We start from the raw sequence: 19445 nt of genomic DNA, 5'->3' as shown, positions 1-19445 counted from the left end.
ACACACACACCAAAACATTAGATTAAGTTTATGCACTCCGAAACGCATGGGATATAATTTGCATCTAAGAGTTTACTATCAACGTCAGTTCTAGAGGAATACAGTTAATTATTTCTGCACCAGCTGCCCTATACTGCTCAGGATGTATATTCAGTACAGGGATGTCTCTGGACTATGTTGTACTCTCTCTCAATCTCACTCTCCGGTTTAACCTCTTTCTATACAAATTAATCAATGACACTCTTTACACATAGCAAATTGACCAACTGTTATATTTCACACTATCCTGCACATCAAATGTATCCGAGTCAAACTATTCAAAGTATCTCTTACATTGTTGATTGTTTGTTCTGGAGCTCAGTTATATATATTGTCCTGATCCTCTGGAATAGCTTTCAGAACAGTCTTTCACACCAGGGAGAGGGATTCTCCATTTAACTGATGTACCTGTTTAATATGACAGAGTGATTCATCCAGTTCAGATGGAACTCCTTCTTAGTCATTCTCTCTGAAGCTGACTCTAGGTCGGTACCTAGCTTGCTATGTAAGCTCTGTTTTCACTTGAACTGATCTTTGCAGGGATCTCGAGATAGTCACCGTCATCTGCCTCTGAATTTTCCTGCAATATCAGAGGTGAGGACAGCGAGGACGGGATTGTTGTCCTTCCTCGATCGTCTGCTTTCGAAAGTTCCTTTGTTCCTGGGATCCACAGGTAAAGTATTGTTGTTTGTTGCTGCTCAACTCTCAGCTTCCCCACCTTGTAGCCATTGTTGGATTTTGTCCAGATGGTTTTGCACTGTTCAGGTCGCTGATGGGAGTGTCTGGGATTTACAGAGAGGGAAAATCGTGTCACCATCTGTATTGTTAATTTGATGCTAAGTGACCGAGTTCAATCATACCAATTATTTATCTAATATGTTGTTTACCAGCTGTTTTCTTCACCTGTCTTTAGTCATTACAACTAGTCTAAGAATAGAACCTAACGACTCTGAGCCAGTTCCCTCACCAGGTATCTACTCCCCTCTCCTACTCAGGAACTAAACCCCGCCGTTTGATCTCATTCTTGCTGTTCTCCGTTTAGCATTGAACACGTTTTGAGCCTTTTTATTTTTCATTGCTCCCCATCGACCATTTATCTCCCAATTTATAATTGATAATGTATTACTTATTTTCAGTTAGTTTCCTTGTGTTTTCTTTTTATTGGTTTATTTGTGTTTCCTTCACTGAGCTGCTACTTCTGACAATTATTTATATTTAATTACCTCGCTGTTCATTTACTCGTATAGTTAAATGACCAGAAATTTACCCCGAGCTCTGCTGTGTTTCCACCGCACTTTAGATAGAGTTTGTAATGGAACAAAAGCAGCTGAACTGGAATTTCAAAAGTATGTATTTGATCAGTCTATGGTCTTTTCTAAAAGATTTAAATGTATTCACTCCAAACTCTATACATCACATGGCAATTTGATAGTAAAATTCAATCAATTACACAATTCTAGCAGCTGTTAAGAGTTCAGTTCCCATCCCCAGTTCCTGCAGTAAAGTATATTTCACATCAAACACCATCAGACTATTTTGTTTTAACCAGGTGGGTGATTCCCTATTTCTGTTCGTTTCTCTTTTACAGCTAACGTGATGACAATAGTGATCCTGTCCCGGGGAAAGTGCGGTCTCTCCAGATGTATCACTCACTACCTGGTCGCCATGTCGGGGGCGGATCTACTGGTCGTTATCACTGACGTGGTGTTAAATCGGATTAATGATTATTATTTCCCGACTACCTTCCTGTTTCTCACCCCTGTGTGCTCTTTCCACACCGTCCTGGTTCGTGCAGCCACTGATATTTCTGTCTGGTTAACAGTCGCTTTCACTTTTGATCGTTTTGTTACTATTTGTTGCCAGAAGCTGAGGACTAAATATTGCACCGAGAAAACGGCAGCTGTAGTTATAGGAACTGTGTGTCTGCTGTTCTGTTTTAAAAACATTCCCTGGTACTTTATATTTGAACCCTACATTACAATCGACAACATACCCTGGGCCTGCCATCAAAAGCTGCAGTATTACACATTAACTGCATGGGTAGCATTTAACTGGATTGACCGCTGTCTCACCCCACTGCTCCCAACATTCCTGATATTACTGCTCAATGCTCTGACCATTGGACACATTTTGGCGGCCAATCGAGTCCGCAGGAGGCTGAGAGGTAGAAAGGATGAAATAGATCATAATGATCCGGAGATGGAGAGCAGAAGGAAATCTATCATTTTACTGTTCGCTATATCCGGAAACTTAATACTGTTATGGATGACGTATGTGATAGTTTTCCTATTAATACAAATTACAAACCATTATTATTTAACAGGTTTCAATGACCCGATGACTATCGCAGACTATACCAGCTACATGCTCCTGCTTTTAAGCTGCTGCACAAACACGTGTATTTATGCAGTGACCCAGACTAAATTCAGAGAGGAGCTGAAGAATGGCATAACATCTCCAGTGAGAATAATATTTAAATTATTGAAACGTAGAAAATAACAGGAATTCCCAGCATTGAATCTGAATTGCATCTCCTATCCCATTCCAATGTTATTTGTGTCTCATGGCTGAACTGAACGGATTCCATCTCTGCCTCACTCTGCTCCAGATATAATGCTGGGCAATATCTGACACAGGCTGTATTTTCAATGTAGGAATCAGTGATAAAGGCAATATCCAGATGATAATAGGGGTAGGCATTTCACTGGATTAAATCCCAGTCATGAACCCATGGAGATAAAAGACGCAGCACTGAGGCTTAGGCTGGTTGAAAAATGTCCGGGTAAATAAAGAATCTGCATCAGAACATGTGGGAAATACTAGGGGCATGTGAAAGTAGAATAAGCCCCTCCCCGATTGATATCTAAATAAAATAAGGAGATTAAGGGCAAATGTCTGTGAATTACTTGCAGAAAAATAAACAGATCATTATAGTGAAGGGAATTTGCTGTTTGGACTTTTTCTGTCTCAATTTCGGAAACAGCCTATCTTTCAGAATCAGCTCTGTGAATTTTTGGACACTCAGTATTGAAGATAGAACAATGACTCCTCTGAACATGTGTCTATGAACAGCAGCTTTTCCAGTAGTGATCCTCTGCACTTGAGTCCAGAAACAGTGGTGTTTCCTGCAGTAAGACTCCTCGGCTTGTGTCTATGAACAATGGCCTTTCTGGTTGTGAGCCCTCAGGAATTGTATTTCTGAGCAGTGATGTTTCCAGCAGTCCCCTGTCCTGCTATGTATGAACAGTGATGTTTTGAGGAATATGTCCCATCTACCAGTGTCTGTAAACAGTGATGTTTCCTGGAATATGTTCCCTTGACCAGCGCCTGTGAACAGTGGCGTGACTCACAGCAGTGAGTCCCCTGTATCTCTGTCTATTATCAGTGATGTTTGCAGCAGTGAGTCCCCTGTATCTGTCTATTAACAGTGGTGTTTGCAGCAGTGAGTCCCCTGTATCTGTGTCTATTAACAGTGGTGTTTGCAGCAGTGAGTCCCCTGTATCTGTGTCTATTAACAGTGGTGTTTGCAGCAGTGAGTCCCCTGTATCTGTGTCTATTATCAGTGGTGTTTGCAGCAGTGAGTCCCCTGTATCTGTGTCTATTATCAGTGGTGTTTGCAGCAGTGAGTCCCCTGTATCTGTGTTTATTATCAGTGGTGTTTGCAGCAGTGAGTCCCCTGTATCTGTGTCTATTAACAGTGGTGTTTGCAGCAGTGAATCCCCTGTATCTGTGTCTATTATCAGTGGTGTTTGCAGCAGTGAGTCCCCTGTATCTGTGTCTATTATCAGTGGTGTATGTGATAGCTTGTCACCTGTATCTGTGTCTATGTTTGCAGCAGTGAGTCCCCTGTATCTGTGTCTATTATCAGTGGTGTTTGCAGCAGTGAATCCCCTGTATCTGTGTCTATTATCAGTGGTGTTTGCAGCAGTGAATCCCCTGTATCTGTGTCTATTATCAGTGGTGTTTGCAGCAGTGAGTCCCCTGTATCTGTGTCTATTAACAGTGGTGTTTGCAGCAGTGAGTCCCCTGTATCTCTGTCTATTATCAGTGGTGTTTGCAGCAGTGAATCCCCTGTATCTGTGTCTATTAACAGTGGTGTTTGCAGCAGTGAATCCCCTGTATCTGTGTCTATGTTTGCAGCAGTGAATCCACTGTATCTGTGTCTATTAACAGTGGTGTTTGCAGCAGTGAATCCCCTGGATCTGTGTCTATTAACAGTGGTGTTTGCAGCAGTGAGTTCCCTGTATCTGTGTCTATTAACAGTGGTGTTTGCAGCAGTGAATCCCCTGTATCTGTGTCTATTATCAGTGGTGTTTGCAGCAGTGAATCCCCTGTATCTGTGTCTATTATCAGTGGTGTTTGCAGCAGTGATTTCCCTGTATCTGTGTCTATTATCAGTGGTGTTTGCAGCAGTGAGTCCCCTGTATCTGTGTCTATTAACAGTGGTGTTTGCAGCAGTGAATCCCCTGTATCTGTGTCTATTATCAGTGGTGTTTGCAGCAGTGAATCCCCTGTATCTGTGTCTATTATCAGTGGTGTTTGCAGCAGTGAGTCCCCTGTATCTGTGTCTATTAACAGTGGTGTTTGCAGCAGTGAATCCCCTGTATCTGTGTCTATTAAAAGTGGTGTTTGCAGCAGTGAATCCCCTGTATCTATGTCTATTATCAGTGGTGTTTGCAGCAGTGAATCCCCTGTATCTGTGTCTATTAACAGTGGTGTTTGCAGCAGTGAATTCCCTGTATCTGTGTCTATTAACAGTGGTGTTTGCAGCAGTGAATCCCCTGTAACTGTGTCTATGTTTGCAGCAGTGAATCCCCTGTATCTGTGTCTATGTTTGCAGCAGTGAATCCCCTGTATCTGTGTCTATGTTTGCAGCAGTGAGTCCCCTGTATCTGTGTCTATTAACAGTGGTGTTTGCAGCAGTGAATCCCCTGTATCTGTGTCTATTATCAGTGGTGTTTGCAGCAGTGAATCCCCTGTATCTGTGTCTATTAAAAGTGGTGTTTGCAGCAGTGAATCCCCTGTATCTGTGTCTATTATCAGTGGTGTTTGCAGCAGTGAATCCCCTGTATCTGTGTCTATTAACAGTGGTGTTTGCAGCAGTGAGTCCCCTGTATCTGTGTCTATTAACAGTGGTGTTTGCAGCAGTGAATTCCCTGTATCTGTGTCTATTAACAGTGGTGTTTGCAGCAGTGAGTCCCCTGTATCTGTGTCTATTAACAGTGGTGTTTGCAGCAGTGAATTCCCTGTATCTGTGTCTATTAACAGTGGTGTTTGCAGCAGTGAGTCCCCTGTATCTGTGTCTATTAACAGTGGTGTTTGCAGCAGTGAGTCCCCTGTATCTGTGTCTATTAACAGTGGTGTTTGCAGCAGTGAATCCCCTGTAACTGTGTCTATGTTTGCAGCAGTGAATCCCCTGTATCTGTGTCTATGTTTGCAGCAGTGAGTCCCCTGTATCTGTGTCTATTAACAGTGGTGTTTGCAGCAGTGAATCCCCTGTATCTGTGTCGATTATCAGTGGTGTTTGCAGCAGTGAATCCCCTGTATCTGTGTCGATTATCAGTGGTGTTTGCAGCAGTGAATCCCCTGTATCTGTGTCTATTATCAGTGGTGTTTGCAGCAGTGAATCCCCTGTATCTGTGTCTATTAACAGTGGTGTTTGCAGCAGTGAATCCCCTGTATCTGTTTCTATTAACAGTGGTGTTTGCAGCAGTGAATCCCCTGTATCAGTGTCTATTATCAGTGGTGTTTGCAGCAGTGAATCCCCTGTATCTGTGTCTATTATCAGTGGTGTTTGCAGCAGTGAATCCCCTGTATCTGTGTCTATTATCAGTGGTGTTTGCAGCAGTGAGTCCCCTGTATCTGTGTCTATTAACAGTGGTGTTTGCAGCAGTGAATCCCCTGTATCTGTGTCTATTATCAGTGGTGTTTGCAGCAGTGAATCCCCTGTATCTGTGTCTATTATCAGTGGTGTTTGCAGCAGTGAGTCCCCTGTATCTGTGTCTATTAACAGTGGTGTTTGCAGCAGTGAATCCCCTGTATCTGTGTCTATTAAAAGTGGTGTTTGCAGCAGTGAATCCCCTGTATCTATGTCTATTATCAGTGGTGTTTGCAGCAGTGAATCCCCTGTATCTGTGTCTATTATCAGTGGTGTTTGCAGCAGTGAATCCCCTGTATCTGTGTCTATTATCAGTGGTGTTTGCAGCAGTGAATCCCCTGTATCTGTGTCTATTATCAGTGGTGTTTGCAGCAGTGAGTCCCCTGTATCTGTGTCTATTAACAGTGGTGTTTGCAGCAGTGAATCCCCTGTATCTGTGTCTATTAAAAGTGGTGTTTGCAGCAGTGAATCCCCTGTATCTATGTCTATTAACAGTGGTGTTTGCAGCAGTGAGTCCCCTGTATCTGTGTCTATTAACAGTGGTGTTTGCAGCAGTGAATCCCCTGTAACTGTGTCTATGTTTGCAGCAGTGAATCCCCTGTATCTGTGTCTATGTTTGCAGCAGTGAATCCCCTGTATCTGTGTCTATGTTTGCAGCAGTGAGTCCCCTGTATCTGTGTCTATTAACAGTGGTGTTTGCAGCAGTGAATCCCCTGTATCTGTGTCTATTATCAGTGGTGTTTGCAGCAGTGAATCCCCTGTATCTGTGTCTATTAACAGTGGTGTTTGCAGCAGTGAGTCCCCTGTATCTGTGTCTATTAACAGTGGTGTTTGCAGCAGTGAATTCCCTGTATCTGTGTCTATTAACAGTGGTGTTTGCAGCAGTGAGTCCCCTGTATCTGTGTCTATTAACAGTGGTGTTTGCAGCAGTGAATTCCCTGTATCTGTGTCTATTAACAGTGGTGTTTGCAGCAGTGAGTCCCCTGTATCTGTGTCTATTAACAGTGGTGTTTGCAGCAGTGAGTCCCCTGTATCTGTGTCTATTAACAGTGGTGTTTGCAGCAGTGAATCCCCTGTAACTGTGTCTATGTTTGCAGCAGTGAATCCCCTGTATCTGTGTCTATGTTTGCAGCAGTGAGTCCCCTGTATCTGTGTCTATTAACAGTGGTGTTTGCAGCAGTGAATCCCCTGTATCTGTGTCTATTAAAAGTGGTGTTTGCAGCAGTGAATCCCCTGTATCTATGTCTATTATCAGTGGTGTTTGCAGCAGTGAATCCCCTGTATCTGTGTCTATTAACAGTGGTGTTTGCAGCAGTGAATTCCCTGTATCTGTGTCTATTAACAGTGGTGTTTGCAGCAGTGAATCCCCTGTAACTGTGTCTATGTTTGCAGCAGTGAATCCCCTGTATCTGTGTCTATGTTTGCAGCAGTGAATCCCCTGTATCTGTGTCTATGTTTGCAGCAGTGAGTCCCCTGTATCTGTGTCTATTAACAGTGGTGTTTGCAGCAGTGAATCCCCTGTATCTGTGTCTATTATCAGTGGTGTTTGCAGCAGTGAATCCCCTGTATCTGTGTCTATTAAAAGTGGTGTTTGCAGCAGTGAATCCCCTGTATCTGTGTCTATTATCAGTGGTGTTTGCAGCAGTGAATCCCCTGTATCTGTGTCTATTAACAGTGGTGTTTGCAGCAGTGAGTCCCCTGTATCTGTGTCTATTAACAGTGGTGTTTGCAGCAGTGAATCCCCTGTATCTGTGTCTATTATCAGTGGTGTTTGCAGCAGTGAGTCCCCTGTATCTGTGTCTATTATCAGTGGTGTATGTGATAGCTTGTCACCTGTATCTGTGTCTATGTTTGCAGCAGTGAGTCCCCTGTATCTGTGTCTATTATCAGTGGTGTTTGCAGCAGTGAATCCCCTGTATCTGTGTCTATTATCAGTGGTGTTTGCAGCAGTGAATCCCCTGTATCTGTGTCTATTATCAGTGGTGTTTGCAGCAGTGAGTCCCCTGTATCTGTGTCTATTAACAGTGGTGTTTGCAGCAGTGAGTCCCCTGTATCTCTGTCTATTATCAGTGGTGTTTGCAGCAGTGAATCCCCTGTATCTGTGTCTATTAACAGTGGTGTTTGCAGCAGTGAATCCCCTGTATCTGTGTCTATGTTTGCAGCAGTGAATCCACTGTATCTGTGTCTATTAACAGTGGTGTTTGCAGCAGTGAATCCCCTGGATCTGTGTCTATTAACAGTGGTGTTTGCAGCAGTGAGTTCCCTGTATCTGTGTCTATTAACAGTGGTGTTTGCAGCAGTGAATCCCCTGTATCTGTGTCTATTATCAGTGGTGTTTGCAGCAGTGAATCCCCTGTATCTGTGTCTATTATCAGTGGTGTTTGCAGCAGTGATTTCCCTGTATCTGTGTCTATTATCAGTGGTGTTTGCAGCAGTGAGTCCCCTGTATCTGTGTCTATTAACAGTGGTGTTTGCAGCAGTGAATCCCCTGTATCTGTGTCTATTATCAGTGGTGTTTGCAGCAGTGAATCCCCTGTATCTGTGTCTATTATCAGTGGTGTTTGCAGCAGTGAGTCCCCTGTATCTGTGTCTATTAACAGTGGTGTTTGCAGCAGTGAATCCCCTGTATCTGTGTCTATTAAAAGTGGTGTTTGCAGCAGTGAATCCCCTGTATCTATGTCTATTATCAGTGGTGTTTGCAGCAGTGAATCCCCTGTATCTGTGTCTATTAACAGTGGTGTTTGCAGCAGTGAATTCCCTGTATCTGTGTCTATTAACAGTGGTGTTTGCAGCAGTGAATCCCCTGTAACTGTGTCTATGTTTGCAGCAGTGAATCCCCTGTATCTGTGTCTATGTTTGCAGCAGTGAATCCCCTGTATCTGTGTCTATGTTTGCAGCAGTGAGTCCCCTGTATCTGTGTCTATTAACAGTGGTGTTTGCAGCAGTGAATCCCCTGTATCTGTGTCTATTATCAGTGGTGTTTGCAGCAGTGAATCCCCTGTATCTGTGTCTATTAAAAGTGGTGTTTGCAGCAGTGAATCCCCTGTATCTGTGTCTATTATCAGTGGTGTTTGCAGCAGTGAATCCCCTGTATCTGTGTCTATTAACAGTGGTGTTTGCAGCAGTGAGTCCCCTGTATCTGTGTCTATTAACAGTGGTGTTTGCAGCAGTGAATTCCCTGTATCTGTGTCTATTAACAGTGGTGTTTGCAGCAGTGAGTCCCCTGTATCTGTGTCTATTAACAGTGGTGTTTGCAGCAGTGAATTCCCTGTATCTGTGTCTATTAACAGTGGTGTTTGCAGCAGTGAGTCCCCTGTATCTGTGTCTATTAACAGTGGTGTTTGCAGCAGTGAGTCCCCTGTATCTGTGTCTATTAACAGTGGTGTTTGCAGCAGTGAATCCCCTGTAACTGTGTCTATGTTTGCAGCAGTGAATCCCCTGTATCTGTGTCTATGTTTGCAGCAGTGAGTCCCCTGTATCTGTGTCTATTAACAGTGGTGTTTGCAGCAGTGAATCCCCTGTATCTGTGTCGATTATCAGTGGTGTTTGCAGCAGTGAATCCCCTGTATCTGTGTCGATTATCAGTGGTGTTTGCAGCAGTGAATCCCCTGTATCTGTGTCTATTATCAGTGGTGTTTGCAGCAGTGAATCCCCTGTATCTGTGTCTATTAACAGTGGTGTTTGCAGCAGTGAATCCCCTGTATCTGTTTCTATTAACAGTGGTGTTTGCAGCAGTGAATCCCCTGTATCAGTGTCTATTATCAGTGGTGTTTGCAGCAGTGAATCCCCTGTATCTGTGTCTATTATCAGTGGTGTTTGCAGCAGTGAATCCCCTGTATCTGTGTCTATTATCAGTGGTGTTTGCAGCAGTGAGTCCCCTGTATCTGTGTCTATTAACAGTGGTGTTTGCAGCAGTGAATCCCCTGTATCTGTGTCTATTATCAGTGGTGTTTGCAGCAGTGAATCCCCTGTATCTGTGTCTATTATCAGTGGTGTTTGCAGCAGTGAGTCCCCTGTATCTGTGTCTATTAACAGTGGTGTTTGCAGCAGTGAATCCCCTGTATCTGTGTCTATTAAAAGTGGTGTTTGCAGCAGTGAATCCCCTGTATCTATGTCTATTATCAGTGGTGTTTGCAGCAGTGAATCCCCTGTATCTGTGTCTATTATCAGTGGTGTTTGCAGCAGTGAATCCCCTGTATCTGTGTCTATTATCAGTGGTGTTTGCAGCAGTGAATCCCCTGTATCTGTGTCTATTATCAGTGGTGTTTGCAGCAGTGAGTCCCCTGTATCTGTGTCTATTAACAGTGGTGTTTGCAGCAGTGAATCCCCTGTATCTGTGTCTATTAAAAGTGGTGTTTGCAGCAGTGAATCCCCTGTATCTATGTCTATTAACAGTGGTGTTTGCAGCAGTGAGTCCCCTGTATCTGTGTCTATTAACAGTGGTGTTTGCAGCAGTGAATCCCCTGTAACTGTGTCTATGTTTGCAGCAGTGAATCCCCTGTATCTGTGTCTATGTTTGCAGCAGTGAATCCCCTGTATCTGTGTCTATGTTTGCAGCAGTGAGTCCCCTGTATCTGTGTCTATTAACAGTGGTGTTTGCAGCAGTGAATCCCCTGTATCTGTGTCTATTATCAGTGGTGTTTGCAGCAGTGAATCCCCTGTATCTGTGTCTATTAACAGTGGTGTTTGCAGCAGTGAGTCCCCTGTATCTGTGTCTATTAACAGTGGTGTTTGCAGCAGTGAATTCCCTGTATCTGTGTCTATTAACAGTGGTGTTTGCAGCAGTGAGTCCCCTGTATCTGTGTCTATTAACAGTGGTGTTTGCAGCAGTGAATTCCCTGTATCTGTGTCTATTAACAGTGGTGTTTGCAGCAGTGAGTCCCCTGTATCTGTGTCTATTAACAGTGGTGTTTGCAGCAGTGAGTCCCCTGTATCTGTGTCTATTAACAGTGGTGTTTGCAGCAGTGAATCCCCTGTAACTGTGTCTATGTTTGCAGCAGTGAATCCCCTGTATCTGTGTCTATGTTTGCAGCAGTGAGTCCCCTGTATCTGTGTCTATTAACAGTGGTGTTTGCAGCAGTGAATCCCCTGTATCTGTGTCTATTAAAAGTGGTGTTTGCAGCAGTGAATCCCCTGTATCTATGTCTATTATCAGTGGTGTTTGCAGCAGTGAATCCCCTGTATCTGTGTCTATTAACAGTGGTGTTTGCAGCAGTGAATTCCCTGTATCTGTGTCTATTAACAGTGGTGTTTGCAGCAGTGAATCCCCTGTAACTGTGTCTATGTTTGCAGCAGTGAATCCCCTGTATCTGTGTCTATGTTTGCAGCAGTGAATCCCCTGTATCTGTGTCTATGTTTGCAGCAGTGAGTCCCCTGTATCTGTGTCTATTAACAGTGGTGTTTGCAGCAGTGAATCCCCTGTATCTGTGTCTATTATCAGTGGTGTTTGCAGCAGTGAATCCCCTGTATCTGTGTCTATTAAAAGTGGTGTTTGCAGCAGTGAATCCCCTGTATCTGTGTCTATTATCAGTGGTGTTTGCAGCAGTGAATCCCCTGTATCTGTGTCTATTAACAGTGGTGTTTGCAGCAGTGAGTCCCCTGTATCTGTGTCTATTAACAGTGGTGTTTGCAGCAGTGAATTCCCTGTATCTGTGTCTATTAACAGTGGTGTTTGCAGCAGTGAGTCCCCTGTATCTGTGTCTATTAACAGTGGTGTTTGCAGCAGTGAATTCCCTGTATCTGTGTCTATTAACAGTGGTGTTTGCAGCAGTGAGTCCCCTGTATCTGTGTCTATTAACAGTGGTGTTTGCAGCAGTGAGTCCCCTGTATCTGTGTCTATTAACAGTGGTGTTTGCAGCAGTGAATCCCCTGTAACTGTGTCTATGTTTGCAGCAGTGAATCCCCTGTATCTGTGTCTATGTTTGCAGCAGTGAGTCCCCTGTATCTGTGTCTATTAACAGTGGTGTTTGCAGCAGTGAATCCCCTGTATCTGTGTCGATTATCAGTGGTGTTTGCAGCAGTGAATCCCCTGTATCTGTGTCGATTATCAGTGGTGTTTGCAGCAGTGAATCCCCTGTATCTGTGTCTATTATCAGTGGTGTTTGCAGCAGTGAATCCCCTGTATCTGTGTCTATTAACAGTGGTGTTTGCAGCAGTGAATCCCCTGTATCTGTTTCTATTAACAGTGGTGTTTGCAGCAGTGAATCCCCTGTATCAGTGTCTATTATCAGTGGTGTTTGCAGCAGTGAATCCCCTGTATCTGTGTCTATTATCAGTGGTGTTTGCAGCAGTGAATCCCCTGTATCTGTGTCTATTATCAGTGGTGTTTGCAGCAGTGAGTCCCCTGTATCTGTGTCTATTAACAGTGGTGTTTGCAGCAGTGAATCCCCTGTATCTGTGTCTATTATCAGTGGTGTTTGCAGCAGTGAATCCCCTGTATCTGTGTCTATTATCAGTGGTGTTTGCAGCAGTGAGTCCCCTGTATCTGTGTCTATTAACAGTGGTGTTTGCAGCAGTGAATCCCCTGTATCTGTGTCTATTAAAAGTGGTGTTTGCAGCAGTGAATCCCCTGTATCTATGTCTATTATCAGTGGTGTTTGCAGCAGTGAATCCCCTGTATCTGTGTCTATTATCAGTGGTGTTTGCAGCAGTGAATCCCCTGTATCTGTGTCTATTATCAGTGGTGTTTGCAGCAGTGAATCCCCTGTATCTGTGTCTATTATCAGTGGTGTTTGCAGCAGTGAGTCCCCTGTATCTGTGTCTATTAACAGTGGTGTTTGCAGCAGTGAATCCCCTGTATCTGTGTCTATTAAAAGTGGTGTTTGCAGCAGTGAATCCCCTGTATCTATGTCTATTAACAGTGGTGTTTGCAGCAGTGAGTCCCCTGTATCTGTGTCTATTAACAGTGGTGTTTGCAGCAGTGAATCCCCTGTAACTGTGTCTATGTTTGCAGCAGTGAATCCCCTGTATCTGTGTCTATGTTTGCAGCAGTGAATCCCCTGTATCTGTGTCTATGTTTGCAGCAGTGAGTCCCCTGTATCTGTGTCTATTAACAGTGGTGTTTGCAGCAGTGAATCCCCTGTATCTGTGTCTATTATCAGTGGTGTTTGCAGCAGTGAATCCCCTGTATCTGTGTCTATTAACAGTGGTGTTTGCAGCAGTGAGTCCCCTGTATCTGTGTCTATTAACAGTGGTGTTTGCAGCAGTGAATTCCCTGTATCTGTGTCTATTAACAGTGGTGTTTGCAGCAGTGAGTCCCCTGTATCTGTGTCTATTAACAGTGGTGTTTGCAGCAGTGAATTCCCTGTATCTGTGTCTATTAACAGTGGTGTTTGCAGCAGTGAGTCCCCTGTATCTGTGTCTATTAACAGTGGTGTTTGCAGCAGTGAGTCCCCTGTATCTGTGTCTATTAACAGTGGTGTTTGCAGCAGTGAATCCCCTGTAACTGTGTCTATGTTTGCAGCAGTGAATCCCCTGTATCTGTGTCTATGTTTGCAGCAGTGAGTCCCCTGTATCTGTGTCTATTAACAGTGGTGTTTGCAGCAGTGAATCCCCTGTATCTGTGTCTATTAAAAGTGGTGTTTGCAGCAGTGAATCCCCTGTATCTATGTCTATTATCAGTGGTGTTTGCAGCAGTGAATCCCCTGTATCTGTGTCTATTAACAGTGGTGTTTGCAGCAGTGAATTCCCTGTATCTGTGTCTATTAACAGTGGTGTTTGCAGCAGTGAATCCCCTGTAACTGTGTCTATGTTTGCAGCAGTGAATCCCCTGTATCTGTGTCTATGTTTGCAGCAGTGAATCCCCTGTATCTGTGTCTATGTTTGCAGCAGTGAGTCCCCTGTATCTGTGTCTATTAACAGTGGTGTTTGCAGCAGTGAATCCCCTGTATCTGTGTCTATTATCAGTGGTGTTTGCAGCAGTGAATCCCCTGTATCTGTGTCTATTAAAAGTGGTGTTTGCAGCAGTGAATCCCCTGTATCTGTGTCTATTATCAGTGGTGTTTGCAGCAGTGAATCCCCTGTATCTGTGTCTATTAACAGTGGTGTTTGCAGCAGTGAGTCCCCTGTATCTGTGTCTATTAACAGTGGTGTTTGCAGCAGTGAATTCCCTGTATCTGTGTCTATTAACAGTGGTGTTTGCAGCAGTGAGTCCCCTGTATCTGTGTCTATTAACAGTGGTGTTTGCAGCAGTGAATTCCCTGTATCTGTGTCTATTAACAGTGGTGTTTGCAGCAGTGAGTCCCCTGTATCTGTGTCTATTAACAGTGGTGTTTGCAGCAGTGAGTCCCCTGTATCTGTGTCTATTAACAGTGGTGTTTGCAGCAGTGAATCCCCTGTAACTGTGTCTATGTTTGCAGCAGTGAATCCCCTGTATCTGTGTCTATGTTTGCAGCAGTGAGTCCCCTGTATCTGTGTCTATTAACAGTGGTGTTTGCAGCAGTGAATCCCCTGTATCTGTGTCGATTATCAGTGGTGTTTGCAGCAGTGAATCCCCTGTATCTGTGTCGATTATCAGTGGTGTTTGCAGCAGTGAATCCCCTGTATCTGTGTCTATTATCAGTGGTGTTTGCAGCAGTGAATCCCCTGTATCTGTGTCTATTAACAGTGGTGTTTGCAGCAGTGAATCCCCTGTATCTGTTTCTATTAACAGTGGTGTTTGCAGCAGTGAATCCCCTGTATCAGTGTCTATTATCAGTGGTGTTTGCAGCAGTGAATCCCCTGTATCTGTGTCTATTATCAGTGGTGTTTGCAGCAGTGAATCCCCTGTATCTGTGTCTATTATCAGTGGTGTTTGCAGCAGTGAGTCCCCTGTATCTGTGTCTATTAACAGTGGTGTTTGCAGCAGTGAATCCCCTGTATCTGTGTCTATTATCAGTGGTGTTTGCAGCAGTGAATCCCCTGTATCTGTGTCTATTATCAGTGGTGTTTGCAGCAGTGAGTCCCCTGTATCTGTGTCTATTAACAGTGGTGTTTGCAGCAGTGAATCCCCTGTATCTGTGTCTATTAAAAGTGGTGTTTGCAGCAGTGAATCCCCTGTATCTATGTCTATTATCAGTGGTGTTTGCAGCAGTGAATCCCCTGTATCTGTGTCTATTATCAGTGGTGTTTGCAGCAGTGAATCCCCTGTATCTGTGTCTATTATCAGTGGTGTTTGCAGCAGTGAATCCCCTGTATCTGTGTCTATTATCAGTGGTGTTTGCAGCAGTGAGTCCCCTGTATCTGTGTCTATTAACAGTGGTGTTTGCAGCAGTGAATCCCCTGTATCTGTGTCTATTAAAAGTGGTGTTTGCAGCAGTGAATCCCCTGTATCTATGTCTATTAACAGTGGTGTTTGCAGCAGTGAGTCCCCTGTATCTGTGTCTATTAACAGTGGTGTTTGCAGCAGTGAATCCCCTGTAACTGTGTCTATGTTTGCAGCAGTGAATCCCCTGTATCTGTGTCTATGTTTGCAGCAGTGAATCCCCTGTATCTGTGTCTATGTTTGCAGCAGTGAGTCCCCTGTATCTGTGTCTATTAACAGTGGTGTTTGCAGCAGTGAATCCCCTGTATCTGTGTCTATTATCAGTGGTGTTTGCAGCAGTGAATCCCCTGTATCTGTGTCTATTAACAGTGGTGTTTGCAGCAGTGAGTCCCCTGTATCTGTGTCTATTAACAGTGGTGTTTGCAGCAGTGAATTCCCTGTATCTGTGTCTATTAACAGTGGTGTTTGCAGCAGTGAGTCCCCTGTATCTGTGTCTATTAACAGTGGTGTTTGCAGCAGTGAATTCCCTGTATCTGTGTCTATTAACAGTGGTGTTTGCAGCAGTGAGTCCCCTGTATCTGTGTCTATTAACAGTGGTGTTTGCAGCAGTGAGTCCCCTGTATCTGTGTCTATTAACAGTGGTGTTTGCAGCAGTGAATCCCCTGTAACTGTGTCTATGTTTGCAGCAGTGAATCCCCTGTATCTGTGTCTATGTTTGCAGCAGTGAGTCCCCTGTATCTGTGTCTATTAACAGTGGTGTTTGCAGCAGTGAATCCCCTGTATCTGTGTCTATTATCAGTGGTGTTTGCAGCAGTGAATCCCCTGTATCTGTGTCTATTATCAGTGGTGTTTGCAGCAGTGAATCCCCTGTATCTGTGTCTATTAACAGTGGTGTTTGCAGCAGTGAATCCCCTGTATCTGTTTCTATTAACAGTGGTGTTTGCAGCAGTGAATCCCCTGTATCAGTGTCTATTATCAGTGGTGTTTGCAGCAGTGAATCCCCTGTATCTGTGTCTATTAACAGTGGTGTTTGCAGCAGTGAGTCCCCTGTATCTGTGTCTATTAACAGTGGTGTTTGCAGCAGTGAATCCCCTGTATCTGTGTCTATCAACAGTGGTGTTTGCAGCAGTGAATTCCCTGTATCTGTGTCAATTTTTGCAGCAGTGAATCCCCTGTATCTGTGTCTATTATCAGTGGTGTTTGCAGCAGTGAATCCCCTGTATCTGTGTCTATTAACAGTGGTGTTTGCAGCAGTGAGTCCCCTGTATCTGTGTCTATTAACAGTGGTGTTTGCAGCAGTGAATCCCCTGGATCTGTGTCTATTATCAGTGGTGTTTGCAGCAGTGAGTCCCCTGTATCTGTGTCTATTAACAGTGGTGTTTGCAGCAGTGAATCCCCTGTATCTGTGTCTATTATCAGTGGTGTTTGCAGCAGTGAATCCCCTGTATCTGTGTCTATTAACAGTGGTGTTTGCAGCAGTGAATCCCCTGTATCTGTGTCTATTATCAGTGGCGTTTGCAGCAGTGAGTCCCCTGTATCTGTGTCTATTAACAGTGGTGTTTGCAGCAGTGAATCCCCTGTATCTGTGTCTATTATCAGTGGTGTTTGCAGCAGTGAGTCCCCTGTATCTGTGTCTATTATCAGTGGTGTTTGCAGCAGTGAATCCCCTGTAACTGTGTCTATTATCAGTGGTGTTTGCAGCAGTGAATCCCCTGTAACTGTGTCTATTATCAGTGGTGTATGTGATAGCTTGTCACCTGTATCTGTGTCTATGTTTGCAGCAGTGAGTCCCCTGTATCTGTGTCTATTAACAGTGGTGTTTGCAGCAGTGAGTCCCCTGTATCTGTGTCTATTAACAGTGGTGTTTGCAGCAGTGAATCCCCTGTATCGGTGTCTATTATCAGTGGTGTTTGCAGCAGTGAGTCCCCTGTATCTGTGTCTATTATCAGTGGTGTTTGCAGCAGTGAGTCCCCTGTATCTGTGTCTATGTTTGCAGCAGTGAATCCCCTGTATCTCTGTCTATGTTTGCAGCAGTGAATCCCCTGTATCTGTGTCTATTAACAGTGGTGTTTGCAGCAGTGAATCCCCTGTATCTGTGTCTATGTTTGCAGCAGTGAGTCCCCTGTATTTGTGTCTATTATCAGTGGTGTTTGCAGCAGTGAATCCCCTGTATCTGTGTCTATTATCAGTGGTGTTTGCAGCAGTGAATCCCCTGTATCTGTGTCTATTAACAGTGGTGTTTGCAGCAGTGAATCCCCTGTATCTGTGTCTATTAACAGTGGTGTTTGCAGCAGTGAATTCCCTGTATCTGTGTCGATGTTTGCAGCAGTGAATCCCCTGTATCTGTGTCTATTATCAGTGGTGTTTGCAGCAGTGAATCCCCTGTATCTGTGTCGATTATCAGTGGTGTTTGCAGCAGTGAGTCCCCTGTACTGTGTATATTAACAGTGGTGTTTGCAGCAGTGAATCCCCTGTATCTGTGTCTATTATCAGTGGTGTTTGCAGCAGTGAGTCCCCTGTATCTGTGTCTATTAACAGTGGTGTTTGCAGCAGTGAATCCCCTGTATCAGTGTCTATTATCAGTGGTGTTTGCAGCAGTGAATCCCCTGTAACTGTGTCTATTATCAGTGGTGTTTGCAGCAGTGAATCCCCTGTATCTGTGTCTATTAACAGTGGTGTTTGCAGCAGTGAGTCCCCTGTAACTGTGTCTATTATCAGTGGTGTTTGCAGCAGTGAATCCCCTGTATCTGTGTCTATTAACAGTGGTGTTTGCAGCAGTGAGTCCCCTGTATCTGTGTCTATTAACAGTGGTGTTTGCAGCAGTGAGTCCCCTGTATCTGTGTCTATTATCAGTGGTGTTTGCAGCAGTGAGTCCCTGTATCTGTGTCTATTATCAGTGGTGTATGTGATAGCTTGTCACCTGTATCTGTGTCTATGTTTGCAGCAGTGAGTCCCCTGTATCTGTGTCTATTAACAGTGGTGTTTGCAGCAGTGAGTCCCCTGTATCTGTGTCTATTATCAGTGGTGTTTGCAGCAGTGAGTCCCCTGTATCTCTGTCTATTATCAGTGGTGTTTGCAGCAGTGAATCCCCTGTATCTGTGTCTATTATCAGTGGTGTTTGCAGCAATGAGTCCCCTGTATCTGTGTCTATTATCAGTGGTGTTTGCAGCAGTGAGTCCCCTGTATCTCTGTCTATTATCAGTGGTGTTTGCAGCAGTGAATCCCCTGTATCTGTGTCTATTAACAGTGGTGTTTGCAGCAGTGAATCCCCTGTATCTGTGTCTATGTTTGCAGCAGTGAATCCCCTGTATCTGTGTCTATTAACAGTGGTGTTTGCAGCAGTGAGTCCCCTGTATCTGTGTCTATTAACAGTGGTGTTTGCAGCAGTGAATCCCCTGTATCTGTGTCTATTATCAGTGGTGTTTGCAGCAGTGAATCCCCTGTATCAGTGTCTATTATCAGTGGTGTTTGCAGCAGTGAATCCCCTGTAACTGTGTCTATTATCAGTGGTGTTTGCAGCAGTGAATCCCCTGTATCTGTGTCTATTATCAGTGGTGTTTGCAGCAGTGAATCCCCTGTATCTGTGTCTATTAACAGTGGTGTTTGCAGCAGTGAGTCCCCTGTATCTGTGTCTATTAACAGTGGTGTTTGCAGCAGTGAGTCCCCTGTATCTGTGTCTATTATCAGTGGTGTTTGCAGCAGTGAGTCCCTGTATCTGTGTCTATTATCAGTGGTGTATGTGATAGCTTGTCACCTGTATCTGTGTCTATGTTTGCAGCAGTGAGTCCCCTGTATCTGTGTCTATTAACAGTGGTGTTTGCAGCAGTGAGTCCCCTGTATCTGTGTCTATTATCAGTGGTGTTTGCAGCAGTGAGTCCCCTGTATCTGTGTCTATTATCAGTGGTGTTTGCAGCAATGAGTCCCCTGTATCTGTGTCTATTATCAGTGGTGTTTGCAGCAGTGAGTCCCCTGTATCTCTGTCTATTATCAGTGGTGTTTGCAGCAGTGAATCCCCTGTATCTGTGTCTATTAACAGTGGTGTTTGCAGCAGTGAATCCCCTGTATCTGTGTCTATGTTTGCAGCAGTGAATCCCCTGTATCTGTGTCTATTAACAGTGGTGTTTGCAGCAGTGAGTCCCCTGTATCTGTGTCTATTAACAGTGGTGTTTGCAGCAGTGAATCCCCTGTATCTGTGTCTATTATCAGTGGTGTTTGCAGCAGTGAATCCCCTGTATCAGTGTCTATTATCAGTGGTGTTTGCAGCAGTGAATCCCCTGTAACTGTGTC

At 44.2% G+C, this 19445-nt stretch overlaps 1 long non-coding RNA gene across 1 annotated transcript; it reads right to left on the bottom strand.

Moving 5' to 3' along the window:
* Positions 1–256: 256 nt before the first annotated feature.
* LOC137346046 (uncharacterized) lies at positions 257–1088 on the bottom strand. The gene is made up of 2 exons (XR_010968642.1): positions 927–1088; positions 257–821 (listed from the first exon to the last, which is right to left on the bottom strand). It is a non-coding gene; the product is annotated as an uncharacterized lncRNA (long non-coding RNA).
* Positions 1089–19445: the final 18357 nt, after the last annotated feature.

The sequence above is a fragment of the Heterodontus francisci genome, chromosome 29, assembly GCF_036365525.1.
Source record: "Heterodontus francisci isolate sHetFra1 chromosome 29, sHetFra1.hap1, whole genome shotgun sequence".
Lineage (NCBI taxonomy): Eukaryota > Metazoa > Chordata > Chondrichthyes > Heterodontiformes > Heterodontidae > Heterodontus > Heterodontus francisci.
This window is presented reverse-complemented; position numbering and strand designations above follow the sequence as displayed.